Source organism: Mus musculus, chromosome 4 (genome assembly GCF_000001635.26).
Source record: "Mus musculus strain C57BL/6J chromosome 4, GRCm38.p6 C57BL/6J".
NCBI classification, from domain to species: Eukaryota; Metazoa; Chordata; class Mammalia; order Rodentia; family Muridae; genus Mus; species Mus musculus.
Window position 1 is genome coordinate 105,080,740 of NC_000070.6, and position 26,008 is coordinate 105,106,747.

Here is a 26,008-nt window from a genome sequence, read left to right on the forward strand (position 1 = left end):
AGTTTTCTTCTGAGGACCTGTCCTCAAGGTCCTCTGTCTTGGCTACTGCAAGCCTGAGAAGCACACACCCTCTGCTTTACAGCTGTGTTACAAGGTGAGGAGCATCATACAGAGGAAGGAATGGAACTGACTCCACAATGCTCTAGAAAACAGAATGATTAGGAAGTCAAGTGCCCAGAGACACCTGCTCTACACTACAGGAGAGTAGTATCTCCTATTCTATACTGGCCTATACTTAAAAATGTTTTCCTAAGTAACTATGTTGTTGGATCTACTTTTTTCATAAGTATACTTATTTAACACTTACTTAATCCTTGGTCATTGTTCCACAGTAGATAGGAGGAATTCAAGGCAGGTGACTTACAGTCTTCGTCTAATAGCAAGGACACTACTACTGAAAATGGGCACAGAATGGCTACAAACTCGCTGTCGTTCAACCAGTGAGTAGTATGGGACAGGGACAGACGCACGGGCTGCACGCTTTACGAATCAGTACTCTCAACTACATCCTCCAGGATTCAAAGGGACGCTCTGCCAGTTGTCAGCGTTACCATACGATAGTCCCATACTAAGCAAGAGCATCCACTAAATCAAGCCTAAGTCTCCTTCCAGCTCTAAGATCTCTTTATTTACATCCCCGGGGATCACTCTATACTGAAGAACAGAAACCTTTTAAGCCTCTCCCCACCTCCTGACAATTTTGTCTGCTATTTTTTGGATGATTTCCAATTCTCAACCCATTTTGTTAATATACAAAGTATAAAACTTTACGCAGACGTATAATGAGTACATTTGAGATGTACAATTGTATATTTTACACATACATATATACATACAAAATAAAGACAGTACTACAATCTTTCTAATTTCCAATATCACTTAGATTAAATCAGGGGTATTTAATAAAAAAAAATTTCAGGAGTATTTTTTATCTCAAGCACATACTCTATATAATTTAATAAAACATAGTTTGGAATACTTCCATATGAATTCATATCAAACACTTCATTTGATTTTCACATATGACTTTAAATATATCTAACAAAGAAAATTAATGGTTGGGATTTCTGAGTTTGAGGCCAGGACAGCCAAGGCTATACAGAGAAACACTGTCTCGAAAAACCAAAAAAAAAAAAAAATCATCATTTCAGGTCTCACTTATATCCCATGTCTATGGAAGATAAAGAAAAAGTAAAGAATTTCCAAAATATTCTTCTACTGCAATGGATATGAAAATAGTACATAATAACTTGACTACAGCATGGGAAAGCATCAATATACAGACTAATTTCATATGCTCCGCTACATCAATAAGAATTACAAAATTGAAGTACCATGCATATTAAAATACTTTGAAATTTGAAAAAAAAAGACAGAATCTCAATTTTGGCAGCTCAAGACATAATTTCCTGGTTACAGTTAAAAGTTCATCTTCCCTATCATAAGATTCTAAGTCTTCAGCCCAGACCCTGAAATTTGGTCTAAGTTGAAAGAACAGTCAAAAAAGAAAAAAGACCTGAGAGACAGCTCAGTGCATAAAGGTGCTTTCTGTCAAGCTTGACAACCTGTGCTCAATCCCCTGAATCCACATGCATTGGAATTTTGATGGAGATTACATTGAATCTGTAGATTGCTTTCAACAAGATGGCCATTTTTACTATATTAATCCTGCCAATCCATGAGCATGGGAGATCTTTCCGTCTTCTGAGATCTTCTTCTATTTCTTTCTTCAGAGACTTGAAGTTCTTGACATACAGATCTTTCACTTCCTCAGTTAGAGTCACACCAAGGTATTTTATATTATTTGTGACTATTGTGAAGGGTGTTGTTTCCCTAATTTCTTTCTCAGCCTGTTTATCCTTTGAGTAGAGAAAGGACACTGATCAGGAATGAACTGATCCTGCAAGTTGTCCATCGACCTTTACGACATGTGAGTGTACACACACACATGCACACACGGAGAAGAAGAAGAAGAAGAAGAAGAAGAAGAGGAGGAGGAGGAGGAGGAGGAGGAGGAGGAGGAGGAGGAGGAGGAGGAGGAGGAGGAAGAAGAAGAAGAAGAAGAAGAAGAAGAAGAAGAAGAAGAAGAAGAAGACGAGGAGGAGGAGGAGGAGGAGGAGGAGGAAGAGGAAGAGGAAGAAGAAGAAGAAGAGGAAGAGGAAGAGGAAGAGGAAGAGGAAGAGGAGGAGGAGGAGGAGGAAGAAGAAGAAGAGGAGGAGGAGGAGGAAGAGGAAGAAGAAGAAGAAGAAGAAGAGGAGGAGGAAGAGGAAGAAGAAGAAGAAGAAGAAGAAGAAGAAGAAGAAGAAGAAGAAGAAGAAGAAGAAGAAGAAGAAGAAGAAGAAGAAGAAGAAGAAGAAAGGGATCGGAGGAGAGAGCTTAGGACAAGCATACAGAAGTAAAGAATAAACACAGACAGGTTCTGTGCTCCCACAGACAGCACTGTCATCTGTCCGCCGCCAGCTTCATCATCTCTGGGACTGGAGTCAGTTCTCTTTCCAGTACTAACTACTGTTAGCTAAAGGGCCATTCATTAAGAAGTAACTTGGGAATAAAAATAAATAAATAAATAAAAAGTAGGTATTTTTCTGTGTACTCCACCTGCAGGTAAGACAAGCTTACTAAAATGTAAAAAGGGAAAAGGAAGACTCAATAACTTTCCATGGCAGTATTAAGCAGAAGATCTGAGTTCAGTCAGATTCTCACACAGAATAGAGGATCCAGAGACTCTGAACAGCTGGAATGTATTCTATAGTCATAGTGTGTAATCATTGGAAACTGGAACCAAGAGGTCACTAGAATGCCTTACATAGACTTAGAATAGTTGTAGGTAAAAATATAACATTTGTACAATATACAGATATTTTCCTAACTTTTCTGTATTATTTTCACCATTCCTTCCTTCAAATGCCACATTTCAATAATTCAGAGCCACTTAGACTCCCTGTAGGACTGTCTGTCTCTCATATCTAGTTCTCGATGTGCATCCAGTGAGTTTCAGTGGAATCTCATTCAACAGAATGAACCCATGCTGCTAAATACATCACCCATTAGCTTCCCTAACTTCAATATTTTGCCTGCCTCAGTCTCATTTGTCTTTCAAACTTCAATTCAGTTTCTCTCAGTCTGTACTCACTAAACATGGACCCCACTCATGCCAGCAACTCTGATGTCTAGACTACACGATCCTCCAATGGACCTCCAGCTCCAGTCTCTACTGTGTTTATCACCAAGTACTTGAGAGCTGGGTCTGTACCACATTTGTCTTTGACGCTCTGCATTTGACTTAGTGCCTGATATTCAACTGATGATCAGTAACTTTTCTATGTGGATAGAGTTCACAACTAATACTAATATTTGATATGATTTAAGCTCACATTTTACTTGTATTGCTCCTTTAGAATTTGAGTAGTATATTTAAGTTGGGCATGCTAATATTTGAGGCAAACTACTAATCATCTAGCAAAAGAAAGAGCTTATCTATGCATTCTAAGCCTCTCTCTCATGTGGAATCCTAAGAGCTCTTCAATATGGAGAAGTGCTGATAAATGAAAGAATTAATCATCAGAACCAAGACTACCTAAAATCTAGTCATTCTAGAAGAAACTACATGTCTCAAAGAACAATAAATTTTGATGAGCTGACATAGTTAATAAGTATATGAAAAGATACTCGGTATCATTCATCATCAGAGAACTGTAATTAAAACCACAACCCAAATGTCCTGGTTACTTGTCTACTGCTGTGATAAGACACCTTGACCAAGGTAACTTGGTATCTTTTCCTTTATAAGACTTCCTGTGGTCATAGTGTCTTTTCACAGCAGTAAAGCTCTAACTAAGATAAGGCCATTTTATAAGGAGCTAGAAGGCAGTAGTTCTGAGAGCAATGTAGACTATGGTGGCCCAGATCAAAAGATTTAAAAGATGAACAATATTAGCAACTGATCTAGAGACTATTGTTGTGATAGTTTGACAAAGAATGTGGCTACTTTTGGCCTTTGTCCTAGGAATCTGCATGAGGCTAAATCTTTTAAAAGAATGCAAGAATTACTATGAATGAAAGAATGAATTCCAAGTACTGGTGAGAAAACAAAGCTGAGCCCTTGGCTACAGGTGAGGATACAGTTAGCGCAAACATGTGGAGAAATGCTAACTGGTGAACAGTGCATAACAACTGCTAAAACGGAACATGTGTATTCTAGAAGTCAGTAATGCTACGCCTTAGTGTTAACCAGCAGAGACTCACAAGTGCTCAGGTATCTTCAGAGCTGCAGAAGGACGCTCCAAAGCTGCTCATCCACAGGCTTAAGCTTCAGGTAACAAAGATGAAGTTGGGGTGAGGGGAAGTACAGTATATTATAGAAATGGCGTGGTCAGAGTAATCTCCAAAGCAGGATGGAAGAATTGGATACTATAGGGGTCCAGGAAGTAAAGCCATCTGGTGAAGGCAGTTATGATATTAATAGTGGAAAAGGTATTCTTCTAAAGAGCAGGTAATAATCATAATCCAGGGTTTACCACACCACACACTTCTGTGTGTGTACATATGGACATGCAACACTACATATACATACATAAACCTATTTTATATACAATTTTCTAAAATTTAAACTACCCAAGTGTTTTTAAAGAGTAGAAAACTGAGATTCGCGTAGTTTAAGAAACCAATCAAAATTCACAGTGAATTCACAGCTGCTATTTAAAGCCACATCTTGGTACCTCCAAAGCTATTCTCAAGGAAAATTAAGTTCACTTGCTTCCCACTTCCCAGGAGTCCTATGGACACTGGTAAATGGACTGGAAACAACACTGAGACTAAAATAACAAATACAACAAAACTCTTCATTGTGTACACATGTCTGTGTGTTTGCAGTCACATGTGTATGTTCTTATGGAGGTCAGAGCAAATGTCTTCCTCAATCACCCTACACCTACTTACCTACCTTTCTTCCTCCAAATGTCCCTCAACCAAAGAACCGATAAAGTAAATGTGATACATTCACACAATGGAATATTATTCACCTATTAAAAATAATGGCATCATGAAAATTTCAGGCAAATGGATTGAACTAGAGAAGATCATGCTGAGTGAGGACCAGACTCATTTAAAGACAAGTATGGTATGTATTCACTTATAAGTAGATATTTGTTATAAAATACAGGATACCCAAAGAAGCTAAGTAACAAGGAAGACTCGAGGGAGGATGTGTGAATCTCACTCAGATAGGGATATAAAATAGACATGGGGGGTGTGTGGAGGGAAGAAACTGCATGGGAGGGGGTGGGGAGAAGAACAGGAGGGATCAAGTATGGGGAGGACCAGAGGAAGAGAGATCTGGGAGAGAGAACTGGAATTGGTTTGGGGGGGGGGGGCGGAGGAAATGCTGGATAAGCTAGAAACTTAGGACAATGGTATCTCCTAGGAATCTATGAGGGTCACCCTAGCTAAGACTCTTAGCAATAGAGGATATGGAAGCTGAAATGGTCACCTCATGACTTCCAATAAAGGGATGGGACACCAACCTAGCCACAAAACTTAGACCCACAATTTGTCCTGCCTACAGTTGTACAGGGATAAAGTTGGAGTAAACATTGAGGCCAATGAATGAATGGCTAAACTTAAGACCTATGTCATGAGAGAGCCCAGCCCTGAAACTATTCATGATATTCTGCTATACTTGCAGACAGGAACCTAGCATAGCTGTCATCTGAGAGGATTCACCCAGCAGCTGATGGAAACAGATACAGAGACCCACAGCCAAACATTAGGCAGAGCTTGGGGAATCTTGTGGAAGAGGGATGCGGGGAAAGATTGAGAGATCCAGAGACACTACAATAAAACCACAGAATCAACCTGGGTCCACAGAGGCTCACAGAGACTGAACTACCAAAGAACATGCATGGGATAGACCTACGCCCTCTATACATACATAAAGAGATATGCAGCTTCATCTTCATATGGTACTCCTTATAGCCGGAGTAGGGATGTTCCTGGCTTTGTTGTCTGCCTTTGGATCCCTTTCCCCTAAATGTGCTGCCTTTAGGAAAAAGTCCTCCTAGTCCTACTACAATTGATAGGCCAAGGCAGGATGATGTCCATAGAAGGTCTCCCATTCTCAGAGGAGAAAGAGAAGAGAGGTAGAAGGAGAAAAGGTGAGAGGGAGGGATTGGGAGGAGAAGAGGAAGGGGAAGTGTGATTAGGATGTAAAGTAAATAAATTAATGGAAAAAAATATTTGTGAAGAACATAGTTATCACTGAAGAATGAACTTGCATTTATATAGAATGCACCCTACATAAGCCTTTCAAAGGTAGCTAGTGAGCCGGCTAAACAGTCAAAAGTCAGCACTGCTCTTCTAGAGGACCAGAGTTTGGTTTTCAGAACCTACATCAGGCCACTCACAACTGCAATTCCAGGTTTGGGGGATCGGACACCCTCTTCTGACACTGGAATTCACATGCACATAACCCACACAAAGACACACACATAATAAATGATTAAAAATGAACTCAACCTTTAAAAGACCTTTTAGAGATGGCTTTAAAATTAGTATACTATGAAGTTTAACACAGTAGTGATATCATAAACATAAGTGGATAAGACATAAAATACCCTGCCATTGAAATGTTATGGTAGTGCCATGGAATCACACTTGAATTCAAAATTGTCATAGACAGCTTCATAAATGGAAGCAAATGTGGTACTTTGGAAAACCACAGTAGAGGGATCCAAACAGTAGTCCTGGAACCACAAAACGAATGTTAATAACAACAACAAATCATATTCTGACAGCAAAGGTAGTGGTAAGAATTTTCTAGCAATAAGTGCTCATATAATATAAAAAAAGATTTAAAGTACACAGCCTAATCAGTTATCTTAAGACCCAGGAAAGGAAGAACAAACCAAACGGAAAAGGAGAAAGAACAAAAGTCAAAGTAGAAATAAACATAATAGAACAAATACAAAAGATAAACAAAACGGAAGTTTTGTCTTTTCAATTTTTTAATTTTATATACTTTATTACGGAAAATAACGAATAAATAACATTGGTTTTATAAAAAGATAAGTAAATTCAATACACCTCCAGTTAGACACTATCAAAAATGAGAAGATTCAAATAAAATTAGAGGTGAAAAAAATAAAAAACACCTAACAATCGGTACTACAACACTAACACAAATAACCTATATGCCAACAAAATGGAAAACCTACGTTGATCAAGGGCTTGATTTCTGAACACACATGATCTATCAAAATTAAACTATAAAAACATTTTTTTTAATAAAGACCAAACAAACCAATAAAAAAACTGACTATTTAACTATTGTAGCTAAAAACTAAATAAACCAACAGGACAGGGTGGCTTTATTATTGAATTTTACCAAACCTTTAATAAAGGGTAATTCTCTCCCCAAACTTTTCTAAAGAATCAAAGGGACTTAAAACCTTCCAAATTCATTGTATGAGTCCAACATTACCCTGATACCAAACACACACACACACACACACACACACACACACACGCTAAAGAACAGAAAATAAAATTTCCCAACAAAACCCAAAATATCCATTGAAGAGTGCCAATGACAGCCTTGGCTTGGAGAGGGGTTCAAGAGAAGGGGTGTTTGAGAGCTGCGAAACAAAACAAACCACTCAAAGTCGATTTCTGGATCAAGCTGAGGATGGCCCTTGTTCTGCACGAGATGGCTGCCTAGCAGGTCTGTGGATAGCTCTTGGTTCTGTAGGCTACTTGACACAGCTTTCTGCTTGAGACAGCTCTCTCTTGCTAGAAAAAAAAAAATTCTAAAAGTTCACTGGATTGCTCATAGTTTTTCCAACCAAACTCAGAAAAGCTGCTATAAAAAGTTCTTGGATTTTTTTTAGAAAAAAATCTAAAAGAACTGTGTTTGCTCTCCAAGCAACTGTGTAGATGCTAGGAGGGAAAAAAAATCTGAAAGAGCTGTGCTCACTCTTCAGAGATCTCCAGACAGCTCAGCTCTTGCTAGAAATTCTTCTAAGAATAAACAAAGAACAAAAAACTGCTATTGCTCTCTGCTGGCTCATCTCATACAGATCAAAAGCCCAATCTTTTATTTACATATCAATTCAGTCATTTACTCCAGGCTCCTTCTTTAGCATCCCTAGAATCAGCATTCCATGACCTAGCTCCTTGGTCTTAGAAAAAGGACAGCAAACGCACTTTTGTTTTAACACTGTAAAAGAATTCAGAGAACTTGCTGACTTTATAAACTTAGCTGGGTGGGATCCTGTCCTAAAATTACTATTCCTACCACGCCTAGGCCTGGACCTAAACTCCCTCTGTCCCAGGCTGACGTTAAATCTGCCAGTCTTTGAAAACATAAACAAACAAACAAACAAAAAATTAGCTAGGTGTGATCTTGCCCTGCGGGTCACCACTCCCTAAATCTCTTTATCTCCTTCCTTAATATCTTTCTGACAAGTTGGCTCATAGTGTTGCTGCCTCTGTTCCTTTACATCAGTGAAGTCCCTTATATAATTCATATTGCATTCTTATATTTTGCATAGTTGAGAAATTATAAATTTTTGAGCTCATGTTTTCAGAGTTCCTTCCCAAGGCTTTCCTGAAGGTCACAACATTCTACAATTTTGCTGAGACATTAGACACACCTGTTCATCTCCTGGACTTGTGCTGTCTCTGATTATCCTGGAGTCATGAACCTTGTCAGAGAGAACATTCCTCGAAGGAGAAATATGAAAATCTGGACAGTATTATACAAACAAGCTTGACGCCCACAGCAACCGTCAACACTCATGGAGGCCCATGCCCTGATGGCTATGTTCCAGGGGCAGGAACCATGTCATTCCATCCCTTACATGGCCACGCAGGACTCAGCAGAACAGCACATCAAAAAGGCACAAAGGTTATTCACACACACGCGTGCGCACACACACACACAATATCACTGTGATCAGTTGACTTATTTCAGGGATCCAAGAATGGCTCAATATTTTCAAATCCATAGACAAAGAGACAGTTCATCAGGTAAGGGCACTTGCCACTAAGCCTCTCTGAGTTTGATCCCAGGGCTCTAAGGTATAATGAAAGAACCAACTCTTGTGGGTTATCCTTTGACCTTCATATATGTGCAGTGTCATGCAATACCCCATATACCTTCGTGCACAAATAGACATGAACACAGTAAATAAATAAGTTCAAATTTGTTAATTAAGTGTATTAAAATTTTGATAAGGGCTAGCAGGATGGCTCAGTGGGTAAAGTTATTTGATGCTATGATCATTTTAAAAGATGCATTAAAAGGTATTTAATAATCTTGAACATCTCTTATGACTTAAGAAAAAAAAGAACTTACTGCTAACAAACTACAAAAACCAACTCTAAGTGGACCAAAGGCCTAAGTGCAAGACTTGAAACTATCGTTTCGATTGTCCATGTGCTTATGAATATGATCACAAAGAATGAGAACAAAAGCAAAAATAAACAAATGAAAACACTAAATGAAAGGCTTCTAGGAAGCAAAGAAATTAATCAGTAAAATGAAGGGACAAACTATAGAATCAGAGACAACATCTGCCACTCTCCATCTGGCAAAATATTTCTATCCGGAGTACATAAGAAATAACGTGTCCAGTTTAAAAGTGGGCAAATAACCTTAACAGGCACTTAATAAAAGGGATGTAAATAAGCAACAAACATGTGCAAAATGCTCAATACCAATAGCCTCTGAGGTATCCATTCTGTCTCTCTGCCGGAGTGTCTAAACACCTCGGCAGGCCAGCCAGAGAAGACAGAGCAAAGGCCCAAAATGCCACAGCCTGTGTTTCCCTTTGTGGTGTCAGACACCATTACACACCAGACCGGAAGTGGAATGTAGTCTGGAATGAATGCTGTAGTTCCCAGTCTTCTCTCTGGCTATCCAGGCACCTGGAGAGGAAATCAGGAATAGGGGTCTGAGGTCCATGTTTCCCCTCAGGGTGTCTTCAAGCCAGGCAGGAAGGGGAAGACAGCCTGAGCCGAGCAGGGTCTGAGTGGGAACAAGAGCCAAGTACAAGAACGATAGGAGAAGAGAAAAGCCTTATTTGGGAGTCTTAGCATTGAGAATCTTTAGGCCAAGGCCTTTGCTGTGGTGATCTCTAGTGAAACAGCTCACGGAGATGATCTTAGCTTCTTCATATTGCTTTACTGGGGGTGAATGTGGACACATACACCTTATTCAGGGCGAACCAGGGATTACATAACTCTTAGTGGAAGGGCATGTGAATATCCAGGAAGGGAAGGTCATTGGCTGAAGGGTAAGACTATCTAGATACCTCATTATCAGGGAGAAGAACTCCAGGTGCCTGTGGTCCTCTCAGTTGAGTATCATGGTTCCATGTTCCAGAGCAGGTACAGAGAAAGGCAGAGGCTCTACTCCTGCCATTCTCAAATCTCTGAGATTCCTGGGATGGGAGCCCACTCAGCCTCACCAGTTCTTATGCCTGTCTAGTGACACAGCCCACCTGCCCTACATGCCTCTAGGGAAATATAAACCAAACCCTAGTTAGAATGGCTTTTTTTTTTTAATACGAGGAATTCTATTACACTGTCTGTTGGAAAGACAAAGCATCTACTATAAAAGATGTGCCCTGCTCCCCGCCCCCCCAAATTCAAAGACAATCCAGCTATCCCAAGCCTGAGAACACTTCCAAAGGAAATTAAATCATCGTACCAAAGAAACACCTGCAGGTCCAAATTATTGAGAATATGGAATCAATCTAGGTGCCCACCTCCACTAAGCAGCTCAAGAAAAGGATATATATAAACACAATGAAGCTATAAAGAAGACTGAAATCCTATCCTTTAAAAAAATGAAAGAACTTGGATGATGTAAAATAAACCAGGCACAAATCGACAAGTATTACATCTTCTCCCTCATATGTAGAAGCTGAAATAACATGGCCTAAATGTAGGAATGTAATTATGAAAGACTGGGAAGGATGGCTATAGGAAACTGAATGTGATCTACATATATCAGAATATCAAACTAAACCCTGTGAGATGGTCTTAATGGCAAACTCTGAAATAGGGTAGAAAAAAGCTACTTCTAAAATGATAGGGATGAGTGTTATACTTGTATGTCTTTCTAACATGGCAAAATGGCATGAATAGAAAACACAGGATGCTTGAAGCAGCATTATTCATAATAATAAAAATACAAAAACTTTCCAAATGTCTCTTAACAGAACAAGATAAGTAGTAGAGACTTATATATACTGTGCATCAATAAGAGAGAACAAATTTCAATTATATGCAGCCACAGACAAAAAGCTCAAACAATCTCAGGTAAAAGAAGCAAGATAGAAATGATTCTGTTTCTAAAAAAATAAAACTCAAAAGTGGGTGCAATTATAGCGGGGAGAAGGTTCAGTTGGAATAAAGAATAGAGACAGTGACCACAGGATGCTCCCGGGATGCCAATACTTTTTGTCTTTGTGGAAGCAGTGTTCAAGGGTGTTTAGTGTATGACTACCAGCACTCATATAAGGAAGGACTAGAAGGGTGAGAATCTTTCTGGAGTAGAGGGTGTTGTGGTTCAATGGTGGCACTATTTGGGAATGTTGTGGAATCTGTAGGAGTTGACATTTTTCTGGAGGGATTGAGCCATTGGGGATGGGTCTTGATGTTTTATTGCAATACCTCACTTCCTGTTCAAGCTCTACTTCTTAAAGGCAGATGCCATGTGGCTAATCAGATATCTGCTTCTGACACCTTACCTTCTGCCATGCTCTCTGGTTGAGTCAGCTTGACAGGCGGAGGCTTGGAAGCTACTCATGAGGCAAAAAGAGTTTCATGGAAACTCACTCCTGGAGTCTGGCGTTCTCTCTAATCCATACATTAATTTTCCATTCCCGAGTTAGTCTAGTGTATGGATCCACGTGCTCTCTCTTAGTATTACCCTATTATAAGTGCCTTTTAAGATTGAATTCTGACATAGCTAAACCCAGTGTTCTAAGATCCCAGAAGCCACCCTAGTTTAGAATCCTGTGAGAAAGCAGCAAGGAAGTTTAACCTATCCAGTAACTAATTAAGCATTACAATAGACGAAGCCAGTGGCTCAACTGGTCACAGAAAGAGCCTGGGAATCTCACTGAGATAGAAATCTTTAGTACAGGCTACATTCCATACCGAAAGCAAGTTGGTATACTCTCCTGACAAATGGAGATTCTCCAGATAAGACAAGAATTAGCAAGGCCTAGGAATTTAGGGGTCTGTGACATTGCATTATTCTTGAGGCCTGCCAAGAGCAGAACCCCCTGGTGCTATTAACACTAAAGTGTGAAATTCTTGCCTGTCACTAGGCTGATCCTAGGCAGGACTGCTTATCTCTATTGTAAACATTTACTTGGTTCCTGCAATTCCTTTCGAAGTCATTCCTTTGTATCTGGTAAACTTCAATGTACCTTGCCTGATGTGACTTGCAACCCCTTGTATTCTCTGTACTATAAAAAATCTGATGCTCGACCTGAAAAATACATTCAGATTCAACACAACCTCTCCTGTGTGCATCTGTCTGTCAATTCACCCGACATTTTGCCCACCTGCCCGAGAGACCCGTTCCACGCAAACACAGGGACCCAGAGGGTCTGCGGCAACCTTCCCTGACTACTGCAACTTCTTCACTACCATAATGGACTATATTCCTCTTAACTAGGTGGAAATAAATTTTCTTCCTCACATTGCTTTTTCCAAGGTATTTAATCACAAGAACAAGAAAGTAGCAACGGCAGCATTATAATTTTAAAAGTTAGCTGAAGCCGGGCGGTGGTGGCACACGCCTTTAATCCCAGCACTTGGGAGGCAGAGGCAGGCGGATTTCTGAGTTTGAGGCCAACCTGGTCTACAGAGTGAGTTCCAGGACAGCTAGGGCTACACAGAGAAACCCTGTCTCAGAAAAACAAAAACAAAAACAAGTTTGCTGAAAACTTCTGGGGACCCTGGACATAACGGTATATGCCTGGCTTCCTAGAAGCAGAGGTAGGAGAATCGCCCCAAATTTAGTCTACATACTGAGTTCTAGGCCAACCAGGATTATGTAATGAGAATCTGTCTCGCCGGGCACAGTGGTGCATGCCTTTAATCCCAGCACTCGGGAGGCAGAGGCAGTCGGGTTTCTGAGTTCGAGGCCAGCCTGGTCTACAAAGTGAGTTCCAGGACAGCCAGGGCTATACAGAGAAACCCTGTCTCAAAAAACAAAACAAACAAACAAACAAAAAAAAAAAAAAAACAGGAGAATCTGTCTCAAAGGAACTAGGACACTGAATCAATACCTAATCTATGGCAAGCTAAGGGTTACTAAATCTATCAGCAGGTTGGAACTTGGCGCAGAAGTTGGCCCAGGTTGTTGGCCTTTACTCATGTATATTCAGAACTTGAACTCTGGGAATCAGAAGTGGTCTGATGTGCATATGTTCTAACTCCTGCCATCACCAGACTCCTGCCAAAATAGCACAAGGCTCCTTTCTCCTTTGCCAATGATGAAACATAATGGTCTCACTGGTTGATTGTCTCTGAATTTCTTTTTCAGGAAGTCCTTAAGTTCCCTAAAGATACTTCTAACATGGAAGCAGAGAGTTTTTACTTTTAACCTCTAAGTATCACACTTAGAAGTCTATGACATATTTAACTCTCCGAGCTCTATAGGGCAGATGGCATCACGACGAGACTGCCACTACTCTCATGACGAGGTGAGGACAGCAGGGACCTGGAGAATACTGATTTGCTTTCATCACTGCAGTGACAAAACACCCAATGAAAGCAACCTAGGTGACAGGGGTCATTTCAGCACGGTAGAGAGTCTCACTTGCAGGACCTTAAGGTGGCTGGTCATACTGCATCCACAGTGATGAAGCAGAGAAATGAATGCTACGTCTCCATGATCTTCTTTATTCAGTGTAGGAGCCTAGGCTATCAAGTGGTACTGCCTACATTTAGTGTAGGGTTTCTGGTCTCATCTGGCCTAATCTAGAAAATACCTCATTGACATGTTCAGAAATTTGTTTCATGATGATTCTAAATCCTATTAGATTGATAAACAAGATTAATCATCAACAACGCCACTCACTGTCAACCTGATTGACAAACAGACCAGTTTAAGCAATCACCTTCCACCCTTATCCTTACAGATTTATGGACATCTGATAATGCAAAATATATTCAATCTAATGTCAAAAGTCCCTATAATCTTTAGCAATTGCCACATAGTTTAAATTTCCAAAGTCCAAGTCTCTGTTAAGAGTCAAGGTAATCTCTTAATTGGGAGACACTAGAAATGTTTTGTTTTTATGTTACATTCTTACCATGTACAAAGGCACAGAATAAATATTCCCATTCTAAGAGGGAGCTCTGGGGTGCAGGAAGAAATGAGTGGACCGCAGGGAGACTGGAGTTCATTAAGGAAACCAGCAAGTCCTACAGCTCCACTCCAGCATCTGGCGATCACAGTGGAATCATTTGGGCTCCCAAGAGTTGTACAGCCCATTCCTCAGCTGGGCTGCCTGAGGTACACTGAGCCCCTCTAGATCCAACTCTCCTCAGTGCCTACAGCTTTCTTCAGCAGAAATCCCACGGTCCTAGATTCACCAGCATGCTGGGGACTCCACTACAACCTCAGTTTCACTGTCAGCTTCACACAAGGACCTCAGGACGTCCTCCTAGCAGGAACTGCAACCCTGGCACACAATGCCTGGCTTTAGTGTCTCTCGGGAACTGTTGTACAGACCTCGTGACCTCCTCAGTCTTGTATCTTCTGTGCCTGTGAAACCACTGTCATGTAGATGATTCTGCCAAGTTCTGCCAGCAACTTGGCACGGAGCCTGACCCTCTAGACAATGGCTATCCTGGCTTCTGTATGCTAACTCTGGGGAAATCCTTTCCTAGGAAATTGGTTTTGAGCTGAGAACCCCAACATTATCATTCTTAGTTTAGGGTCCCTCCTTTCAAGTGAATCTGAATTTCCATCAGATGAAGTCCTCCATGAGTGAGGTCTTGCCCTCAGAGCACCTCTCCTGTTCTCGTGCTGAGTGCCAGATTTCAGTTGCATGGCACTAATCTTTTTAACACTCTCCTTGAAACCTGATACATAATTCCACACACTTCCTCCTCAAATGTCAGTTTTCTTATCTCACTGCTGACTTTCTGCTCTTCCTCACTATAGACTTGGATCATACCAATGAGCATTGAGCAGCAACCATGACACAGACTGAACGATACTCCATCCCAGAACTTCCCATATCACACAAACTGGTCCATATCACACAAACTGGTCCATTACATTCAGCCTCATTCAAGCTCTCAGGAAATCGGCAGAACGCATTCAGATAGATTCTTTTGCCAGAATATTGCCAGCTCCAGACAGTCTTTGTTCACCTCTGACATTTCAGGATCGAGGCCTCCTTTTTCCACAGGTCTCTCAGCATTCTTGTCTGCCAATATCCCTACAGAATGTTCCATTAAGTTCTGCTTATGGCACTTTAGGGCTTTTGTAGCCCAAGGGTGCAAACTCTCCATAGTTCTTCTGCAAACCACTTCCAAAGGCCTAAAAGCCTAACATTTCTGGGTACCAGTTATCTGTATAAGTTAGCTCTCCTCACTGCTATGACCAAATTCCCAACAGAGCAATGTAAGGACCAGGACCTTACTTGGGTTTATAGTTGATCACGATGGAGACGTTATGGCAGGGGCTGCTTATAGTAGCATATCACATTGTATTCACAGAGAGCTGAAGACTGCTGCCTTTTTCCTCCTCATTCAATAGGGACACCCAACCCATGAAATGGTACTGCTCACAGGTAATGTGGGTCATTCCACCTCCACCTAATTTAGACAATTCCTCCAAGACATGCCCATAGAATTGCTTTCACAATGATACTAAATCCTATCACATGCATGCTTCTCATTGTATGTGCAGCTTGACATACTAAATGAAGCCATGATGGAAGGAAGTAATCAAAAAGAACTACTTACTGTTCCATCAAAGATCAAGGCTCGGCCTGGAGTGATGGCTCAGCAGAGCAGCATTGGCTGTTCTTCCAGAGGCCATGAGTTCAATTCCCAGCAACCACACGGTGGCTCACAACTGACTGTAATTGGATCTGATGCCCTCTTCTGGTGTGTCAGTGACATCATGTTTATATACATAAAATAAATAATTTTTTCTTAAAAAAATCAAGGCTTTATCAAAGGACAGAGCTCTACTCTTTCTTGTGAATCAGACACTCAAATTGAAATTGGAGACATAAAAGCTGGCTAAACTCCTTTGCTACATTGAGTATATGTTCAGTATATTCACATTCACATTGAGTATATGTTCAGTATATTCACATTCACATATCCCAAAAGAGTTTTCTCTCTTGTTGTTTTCATCATGTGAGTGTATGCAGTTATTTTTCATTCTTTCAAAATTACTAAATATTACTTGAAGTATATAAAGAATTGTCTTGAAGTCTGGAAATAAGTAGAAGTTGCATTCTAGCAGAGAATATAAATAATAAGCAAATATACCACATAATATTAGTCCAATGGCAATAAGCTAAGAAAATAAAACACATAAAGAATTACAGAAAAGAGGCAGAGAAAAACAGACGGTTTAAAATCAGTCAGGAAAGACCTGAGCATGTGCCTGTAACTACAGGGCCAGGAAACCTGACATCCTCTTCCAGCCTCTGTGGACAACGGCATATACACATATACATATACATATACATATACATATACATATACACATATATACATATATACATATATACATATACATATTCCACAACACCCCTACACAGTAACACACACATACATGTAGTTAAAATGTTTTGAAAATATCACTAAATAAAGGGAAATCTAAGGTTATGTCTCCATTCACTCATACCCACATGCCCTATAATGAACTTGCTCTGTGGAGGTTATGTTAACAAACAGTCTGGACTTGCACTCTGCTCCAATCTGTGACTTATGCATTCTCTCTAGCCCTCACCCCTCTACGGTTCAGTCTGGATATTTACCTCTGGCCTGCATCATTCACTACCCTAATCTTTTCAGTAGGATCTAATCTGTTAAGACATCTACAAAATTCTGTTTTGATGACTGCATTTTTCAGTTCGACAAATTTCCTTTGCGTATTTGTACAGATCCCAAACCTGATAATAAAAGGCCTCGTCTTAAATATATTAGTAAGTTAAAGTTCATGTCTGATAACTTTAAAATCTGAATCATGTTCATGCTTTTCCTATAATCACAGACCTCTCCTGGAATGCTGAACACTGTATATGAACACCTGTAGAGACCCCACTTGATTGTGGGTTGTTTGTTTGTTGTTGTTGTTTTCCTTTAGTGAAGATAGAAAGTAGACATTCTTAGTCTGGGATTAAGCTGATCATAAACAGAATGTTTAATCTTCCAAGTGTTGTAACTAACCACAAATACACAGGTTTCCCAAGGACAGGACTGGCTCTGGAAACCTTCAATTCTATTTTCTCCTCAGAATTCAAACTTCTCAGTCCTTCTGAGAGGTTTGGCTACCGCTCTCTGCTTGGCTTCTCTGATTTACCATCCTCACAAATTAGCAAACTCAAAATGTCGGGCTCACGACAGTGGATTTTTCTTCTCAGGATTCCTTGGAATCGGTTCAGCTGCCTTCAAACAGATGGCTGAGAAATTACGTGGGGTTTTCCCTCCACTTTTTTTCCGTTGTTCTTAACTACGTATGAAAGTTGATTTCATACAAGTCATAGACATGTCAATAACACGAGGAAAAAATGTATATGCAGTAACAGAATGATCAAGTTGGCAAAAGCATCATCATAGGGAAGCGATACCTACCTCCCATGTACACTGTACAACCACCAAACCCGAGTAAATGAGTCAATAACAGCAATGTCATGGGTGTATGGCATTGGCACCTGGAAGCAAATCTACTTCTGACCCACACTGTGGTTCCGTGCAGCCATCCCCAAGGCACGGCCAGTTATGGCGACTTTTTTTTTTTTTCCAAATGCATTTTCAGCTGCATCCCTGTCACACTGTCTTCTCATCTCCTCTATGCGGTCACACGGCACACCTTCAGACCTCTCCTAAACATGACGCTTACTGCCAGAATGAATCACAGCTGCCTGCGCTTTTCCAAGCTGTAACACCCATTATTCCAAATTTGACTTAAAGTATAACAAAACCAAACTACTCCTACAGCTGCCAACTAATGTGTCTCTGCACATCTATTTTCCAGCTGGCAACAATTTTATCATTTAAGCATTCCTAATGTGTAGTTCTTAAGCTTGTGGTCACCTAGGACTCCAATTTCTCTTTGAAAGTCCTATCAACCGGTCCATTCTTTATGCGGCACCTGTGTTTTGGTTTGGGCTTACCTTAAGAGCTGGATTTGACTCATGTCCCTATTGAATTTCACTTTTCTGGCTTTTAAAGCAACCTAAGCCGTTTATTCAGTTTAATTCTGGCTCTATGGTCTGTCTTCTAGTTGTCTCAAATAGTTTTTTGCCATCCTAAACAACAACTCATATTGGATCGGAGTCCATGTCAAAATCATTTATAAAAAAACTCAGTAGTATGGTCTGAAGAGGTGGCTCAGTGGTTAAGAGCACCTACTGCTCCCCCAGAGGACCAGAGTTTAATTCCCAGCACCCTCATCAGGCAAGTCACAACTGCCTGTAACTCCAGCTACAGGGGTTCCAACACCTTTGGCTTCTGCACACCCAGACACAGACACATGATTAAAAAAATATTTTTAAAGATTTATTATTATAATATCTTAAGTACACTGTAGCTGTCTTCAGACACACTAGAAGAGGGCATCAGATCTCATTACAGGTGGTTGTGAGCCACTGTGTGGTTGCTGGGGTTTGAACTCAGGACCTTCAGAAGAGCAGTCAGTGCTCTTAACCACTGAGCCCCATGATTAAATTTAAAAATAAATTTTTAAGATGATTCAAGTGTAGACAGAGTATCCCTTTCTGATGCTACCTAACTTCTTTAAGGACAGTTGTTCAGCAGTGATAAACCATCCAGAGCACATTTCATCTTAATCACAAAGCTACCATGAAAAAACGTAAATTTTTGTAGCTGCAATCTATTGACAGTATGCAATATAGCTGTGAGATCATCTAGCAGTCCACAGAGCACTGAAACAGACTATAAAGGGAGGACTTGGAACGACTCTGAGAGACGATGGGCTCATCAGATGACAGTAACTTAAGACATTAACTATGCATCAAGAATCATTTAAGCCAGTTCTGTAACATTCTCACTTCAATTAAATTAGTAAGTCAGTTGTGTGTAGTAGTGTCATTAATAGCAATGTTATTTGTGCCTGAAATTCAATATAATTAAAGACAGCAAACATGTACTGCTGGCACCCTTGTAGTAATTGGGTGGGAGAGCCGAAACCACTTCTGGAATCCCACACAGCACCAACTCAAACCCTGTAAAGAGGGAAAACCAAAACAACGTGTACCAATAGAACTGTACAAGCAAAGTAAGATTATAGAAAAAGAACCGAGGGTATGTGTAAACATTTAATTTCATTATTTTCAGTTATGACAACCGTAACTAATTGGTTATAGCTAACTTATAATTTAGAAAAAGTCAGAAGTACTGCATGAAAACATACTGCTCACTGGGTTTTAATAATATATAAAATGACAAAAAAAAACACACACACACAAGGAGCAAAATATTTTACTAACTAAGCACAATAACATTTGGGATTTAAAAAAAATGCAACTTTTGTTAATGTTTTTAATTACATAAAAGGCTGGTTTTAAAAATCTAATAACAGATTCCTTGAAAAAACATTAATACTTGAAAAACAAAGACACCAGCAAAAGAAACAAAGTGGAAATCCATCAGAGGCCAGCACCACCTAACAAGTCCCCACTTAAGCAAGGAGACTGCTCCCTTGAAAGGGCGAAGAAAGAAAGTTTCTATTATTAGCAGAGATAAAAACTGCCTGAAATTCCTTCCTCACTAGCACCATGCTAAAAATAAAATGGTTTACCACACATCAGAATAAACATTGCTTTGCATATTCATCTCATTTGCTTAGACAGAAAAGGTACAAACCCAATTCACAAACTTTCTCTTGTATTTGGATCAACATATGGTAAGCTGCTCTCATTGTTACAGAATATTCACCACTGGTGCCCACTTACTAATTATCTCACAGGATTTGAGATTAGATCTTTCTGCTAGACCAAATTAAATTACCTACTTGACTTCAAAATTTAACTAATTTTTCTGCAAAATATTTTCCCTATCATTAAGGAAACCGCAGGAATCTCAGGATAATTGAGGCGGGATCATTGCATTACAGAGCACAGCCAGTGCTGGCAGGAACCACGAGGCTTTGGCCTGTTTTCACAGAAGCAGTGACAGCAGCACGGATGAGGAAAAACAGTGCTGTGTCAGCATGAGAGTGACAAAGCCCATGGGCTGATCTCTTCCAGGGAATTTGGGGCACAAGTACATCACATGTACTTCACATCAATGGGCAGAGTCTATGCAACTAGAGATTTCTGAACACATTTATTCACAAATTCCTTTCATCAAATAAAGTGCTGTTCTCAGAACTAGGTCACAGGTAATGGTCACAGTGGAGTTAACTGTGGGTATGAGTGGACCTTTTGAGCTATCTAGTTTTGCATACTTCTCACACTGTGTAAAGAACTGTGTAAAGTCTGGCATGCACCACACAGCTTGCTTATGACAGCTCCACTCTAGGCTATCTCTCTCCAATGCTCCGTACACTAAAAAGTATGCAAGTGTCACGTCCCTGTGGACGTGTTTGGAATATATCTGTCTACCACTTGCAACAGAAGATTACTCTCGACAGTACCAATAACTTCAAGTGCATAAAGTGTAATAATTAGTGTGGGGTTTTTTTTGTTGTTATTGTTTTTTTGTTTTGGTTTTTTTGTTTTGGTTTTTTTGTTTTTGTTTTTTTGTTTTTGTTTTTCAAGACAGGGTTTCTCTGTGTAGCCCTGGCTGTCCTGGAACTCACTTTGTAGACCGGGATGGACTCGAACTCAGAACTCCGCCTGCCTCAGCCTCCCAAGTGCTGGGATTAAAGACCTGTGCCACCACCGCCCTGCTAAGATTGTGACTTTCAACATTGAAGAATTTAAAATGTATTTTCCCTTTCTGTTTTATTTTTGAGACAGGCACTGACTGTGGGGTCTAAGTGGGAGTGGCATCCATAATCCTCTGGTCTTAGCCATGAGTGCTGGGATAGATGGCTAGGTGGGGCCATAACTAGCTGTGCTTTCCCCTGGACTTGTCTACATTCCCGCTCTGTTCTCCAAGAAATTCAAATTTCTGTTAATCCAATGTTAGCAATTAAATACAAACATCTTTAAATCTACTTCTTTTCTTAGTAACCAGCTTGTCCAGGTCTTTATAAATTGCATATGTTCTCTTTTAGGACAGAGATACAGTAAGGACAGAGAGCTAACTGTTCAAGGCCTTCAACTGGCAGAAATAAAACATAAATCTCAAGGAAAGCATGGTATACCTTTTAATCTTCCAACTGGCCACTTAAAACTTGTTATTTAGATTTTGAAATTTTTCATCTAAAAAATAAATGAGGAACTAGTGAAATATTTATTTAATTTCTCCGAATCCATGTGTTATGGATAACAACTTTAAAAAGAAGAAAAACTAAGCCGGGCGTGGTGGCGCATGCCTTTAATCCCAGCACTTGAGAGGCAGAGGCAGGTGGATTTCTGAGTTTAAGGCCAGCCTGGTCTACAAAGTGAGTTCCAGGACAGCCAGGGATACACAGAGAGGAAAAAAGAAGAAGAAGGAGAAGAAGGAGAAGGAGGAGGGGGGGGAGGAGGAGGAGGAGGAGGAGAAGGAGGAGGAGAAGGAGGAGGAGGAGGAGGAGGAGGAGGAGGAAGAGGAAGAAGAGGAAGAAGAAGAAGAAGAAGAGGAGGAGGAGGAGGAGGAGGAGGAGGAGGAAGAAGAAGAAGAAGAAGAAGAAGAAGAAGAAGAAGAAGAAGAAGAAGAAGAAGAAGAAGAAGAAGAAGAAGAAGAAGAAGAAGAAGAAGAAAACCTAATGTTCTTGGTGACCTCTCTGACTAGAAAGAGACTGATGTCACTGCAAAGTATCTGCTGGTGCACAGATATAAAGAACAATTCTCTCATAAGCCGCATGTTGGGTTTCACCTTAAAAACAAGGGATTCTTTTGAAATGAATAATTGGCAGCATAATAAAGTCCCCTCCAACCAGTCTTTGTAAATCATATACAAGAGATCCATGCTGGTTATACCACATTTTCATAAGTTAGAAGAATAGAGCAGGTTGAACTACAAGAGCTCCAACAGTAGTTCTACCCTACCAGAATGAGTGAAGCTTTAGACCATAAATTTAGAGGAAATCTTTTAAGAGATTAAAAACATACTACTCTTTAAACTTTGCCAACCCATATAATCTGTTTCAAAGACACTGTCTAGGAACACCAATACTATGGTCTAATGGAAGAGAAAACTCAATTTAGTCCATTTTAAATAAGTTTTAAATTACTTACTAGCAAATAAGATTTTATGTGTTTTTCAAAGTAATTTGAAGCTATGCTATTACATGAAAGCTACACTGTTTATATTTTTGCTTATTAATCTTAACTTAGATCAATAAATTTATATATCAACAATCAAAATTAAATTTAAATAGCATAACAGTTAAGAGAGAGAGAACACATATGTGTTCCTCACTCCTCTATACCACATAGTTATTGCCACATAAAACTAAACCATCCACTATTAAGGTTTATAGTAGAGGTTAATTTTATAAAATCTAAATCTGTAACAATTAAAAATGTATGAGCTTTCAACAAAACACACTGAGGCAAGTGGGTAAGCACATGGAGAAAGAAGGTCAACCTCTAACCTCGCCTCCTACCATGCTTATGAGTGAACGCAAAATGGATCAGAGTTAAATGTAGAAGCCAGGACAATCAAGAATATTATTCACAAGAAATATTCACAAGAAAGGATTGTAAGCCAAATCTTTCAAATCTCCTAGGCAAAGAGGTTTTAAGTACGCTATCAAATATTTGATTCCCACCCCCACCACGAATAGATAGACCAGGCTGGCCCTGAACTCACAGTTATGATCCATTTCTTAAAATGACAATGTTGAGCTTAAAGCTTCAAAACTTGTATAGTTCAAAAACACAGAAGCCAGGTGCGGTGGTGCATGCCTTTAATCCCAGCACTCCGGAGGCAGAGGCAGGCAGATTCCTGAGTTTGAGGCCAGCCTGGTCTACAAAGTGAGCTCCAGGACAGCCAGAGCTATACAGAGAAACCCTGTCTCGAAAGAAAAGAAAAGAAAAAACAAACAAACAAACAAACAAACAAACAAAAAAAACACAACTGAGAAAATGACAAATCAGACTAAGATGTAGCTCAATTGGTGAAGTGCTTGCCTAGCAGGCCTAAGAGCCTCATAAACAGGGCATGAGGGTGCATGCTATGCCTGTAATCCTATCATTTGGGGCAGGGGGGGGGGGGTGGTAGAGACAGGAGGATCAGAAACTCTAAGCCAGGCTTGGCAACAATTTAACTTTGATGTCACTCTGGGATACATAAGATCCTATAGCGAAAGAAAAGGAAGTAGAGAGGGAGGGATGGAGAGACGGAGTCCAACAAAGCAAGAATTTTATTTGGAATACATATTCGGCAAGAGACTTGTAAACAAAAATTTATTTCAAAAAAATCCTGTTAATTCAGCTTAAAAGTTGATGAGCAACTTGTCTTAGCCTGTCTTCTACTGGTATACAGCATATTTGAGAGCAGGTAATTTATTAAGTAAGGCAGTTTATTTTGGCCAGTGGTGACAGAGGTTGGGAAGTCTACCAGTGTGGTGCCAGCACCAAGCCAGCTTCTGGGAACAACTCCATGGTGCTTGCTCTCATCGCAGAAAAAAATCAGGACTAGCAAGTACGTGCAGAAACCACAAACCACAAAGGGCGGACTTGCTTTATAACAAGTTTATCTATCCCACTCTTACTTATGCACTGAAGAAAGGCACTGATTCCACTAAAGACCAAGATGCCTCCTAGAGGTGCCAGCACTTTTCAATGCAGTGTGGGAATCAAATTCCAATATAAGTTGTCAGACAGAGCAAACCCTATTCAAGTCATGTATTGTACACCCCTACCCCAACTAAACACTAGCAAATAGCCAGGCATCAGAGTGCACAAGGCCAGCCTGGTCTACACAGCAAGTTGTAGGACAGTCATATCTACGTAGTGAGACCTTATCTCAAAAAGCAAAACAACAAATATATGTATGATAAGAAAATACATGTGTGTATGATAGAATAAGTGAAAACATGGTCAACAGTAAAACACTGTTACTAGTAAAATGCAAAGCTAACACTTCATGCCCAGTGGAATAACTGTAACAATCAGATAGCCGCTGTTGATAAAGAAAGGGAGAGAAGCCGGGCAGTGGTGGCACAGGTCTTTAATCCCAGCACTTGGGAGGCAGGGGCAGATGGATTTCTGGGTTCGAGTCCATCCCGGTCTACAGAGTGAGTTCCAGGACAGCCAGGGCTACACAGAGAAACCCTGTCTCAAACCAAAAGAAAAGAAATGAAAGAAAGAAAGAAAGAAAGAAAGAAAGAAAGGAAGGAAGGAAGGAAGGAAGGAAGGAAGGAAGGAAGGAAGGAAGGGAGAGCAATGTTGGTGGGATATAAAACAGTACAACCATTTTGGAAAACTATTTGTCAGCATCTCAAAAAGTTAAGGATAAAACTACACTAGGAACCAGCAATTCCATTGCTAAGTACCCATCCAAGGTGTGAAAAGATGTGCGTCCCCAGTGTTAAGGTTTGGATATGAACTGTCCCTCAAAAAGACCCTGTGTGCTGAGGAATCAGTCTCCAGATAGTGGCACTACTGAAGGGGACTGGATTCCACCTCCAACAAGGGACTGATCCCTGCTGTGTTCATAGCATGATGGCCATACTGGGTGGTAATAGAAAGCGGGAGGCGAGCTTTATTACATCTTTTTATCTCTTTAATGAGGTAAGTTTCTTTGCTTCATATATTTCCTAGCACAGTGTTCTGCCTCATTACAACACAGGACAAATTGATCAAGTTGGGATAATATCATTGTGCACTGTGTAAGGATTGTCTTTTATTACTCAAATGCTGAGTTCTGCGCCAGCAGAGAGCTGAAAGCAGAGCGGACTTTGGTATTGTTATTCATATGGCTACATCATTTTGTAAACACTCCCTCTCTCACCTTCTGATGGTTTTAATAAAGAGCTGATGGCCTACAGTGAAGCAGGAAAGGACAGAAGGGATTTTAGGAGAGACAGGACTCTCTCTGTGGAAGGAGAGTCAGGTGAGGGAGAATTCTCCAGCCAGATGCTGAGGAAGACATGGTACTAGAGACAGACATAAATGGGTTAATTTACAAGCTAGGTGGGAATAGGCCTAAGTTAAGCCCTTAAGCATTCACAATAAATATAAGCCCCCGTGTCACTACTCAGGAGCTGGTGATCCCAAAGAAGTTTCCCTTACAAGTAACCACAGACTGGAGCCTCTTAAACACAGCTGAACTACATCTTTGTACCCTTTGAGTTATTTTCCCAAGTATTTTCTCAGAGGAGCAACACACATCCACACACAGAGCTCTGCATGTGAATCTTCATAGAGGCACTCTTTATAACAGCCTATATAGCAAGACAATGTCCAGCAGCTAAGAATGTAAGAGGATGGTGGCACAGACATACAATGGATGATCACACAACAATAAAAAGGAAGAAATCGGCTACATGTTATGCTAGATATGAACCTCAAAAACAAAATACTAGACATAGAGACACCTTTACTCCATGATACCAATTCATCTTTTTCCAGCAAAGACATTTCTTATACATATTAGACATAGATAGTGGTATCTGAGGGTTGTGGGTGTGAATGATATTAACTGTAAATGGCTAAAATAAATGTTCTACAGC

The 26,008-nt window shown here is 40.2% G+C and overlaps 1 protein-coding gene across 2 annotated transcripts in view, besides 1 other annotated feature; it reads right to left on the minus strand.

Annotated features, from left to right (window-relative positions):
• The window catches only part of Prkaa2 (protein kinase, AMP-activated, alpha 2 catalytic subunit), an 80,250-nt gene that overhangs the window by 51,091 nt on the left and 3,151 nt on the right, over positions 1-26,008 (minus strand). The gene's annotated exons all lie outside the window — the stretch shown is intronic.
• Positions 19,375-20,490: an enhancer, noted in NCBI's record as "VISTA enhancer mm1176". NCBI's record gives its function as "enhancer in: heart[8/10]" and the evidence as "EXISTENCE:transgenic organism evidence [ECO:0001131][PMID:17130149]".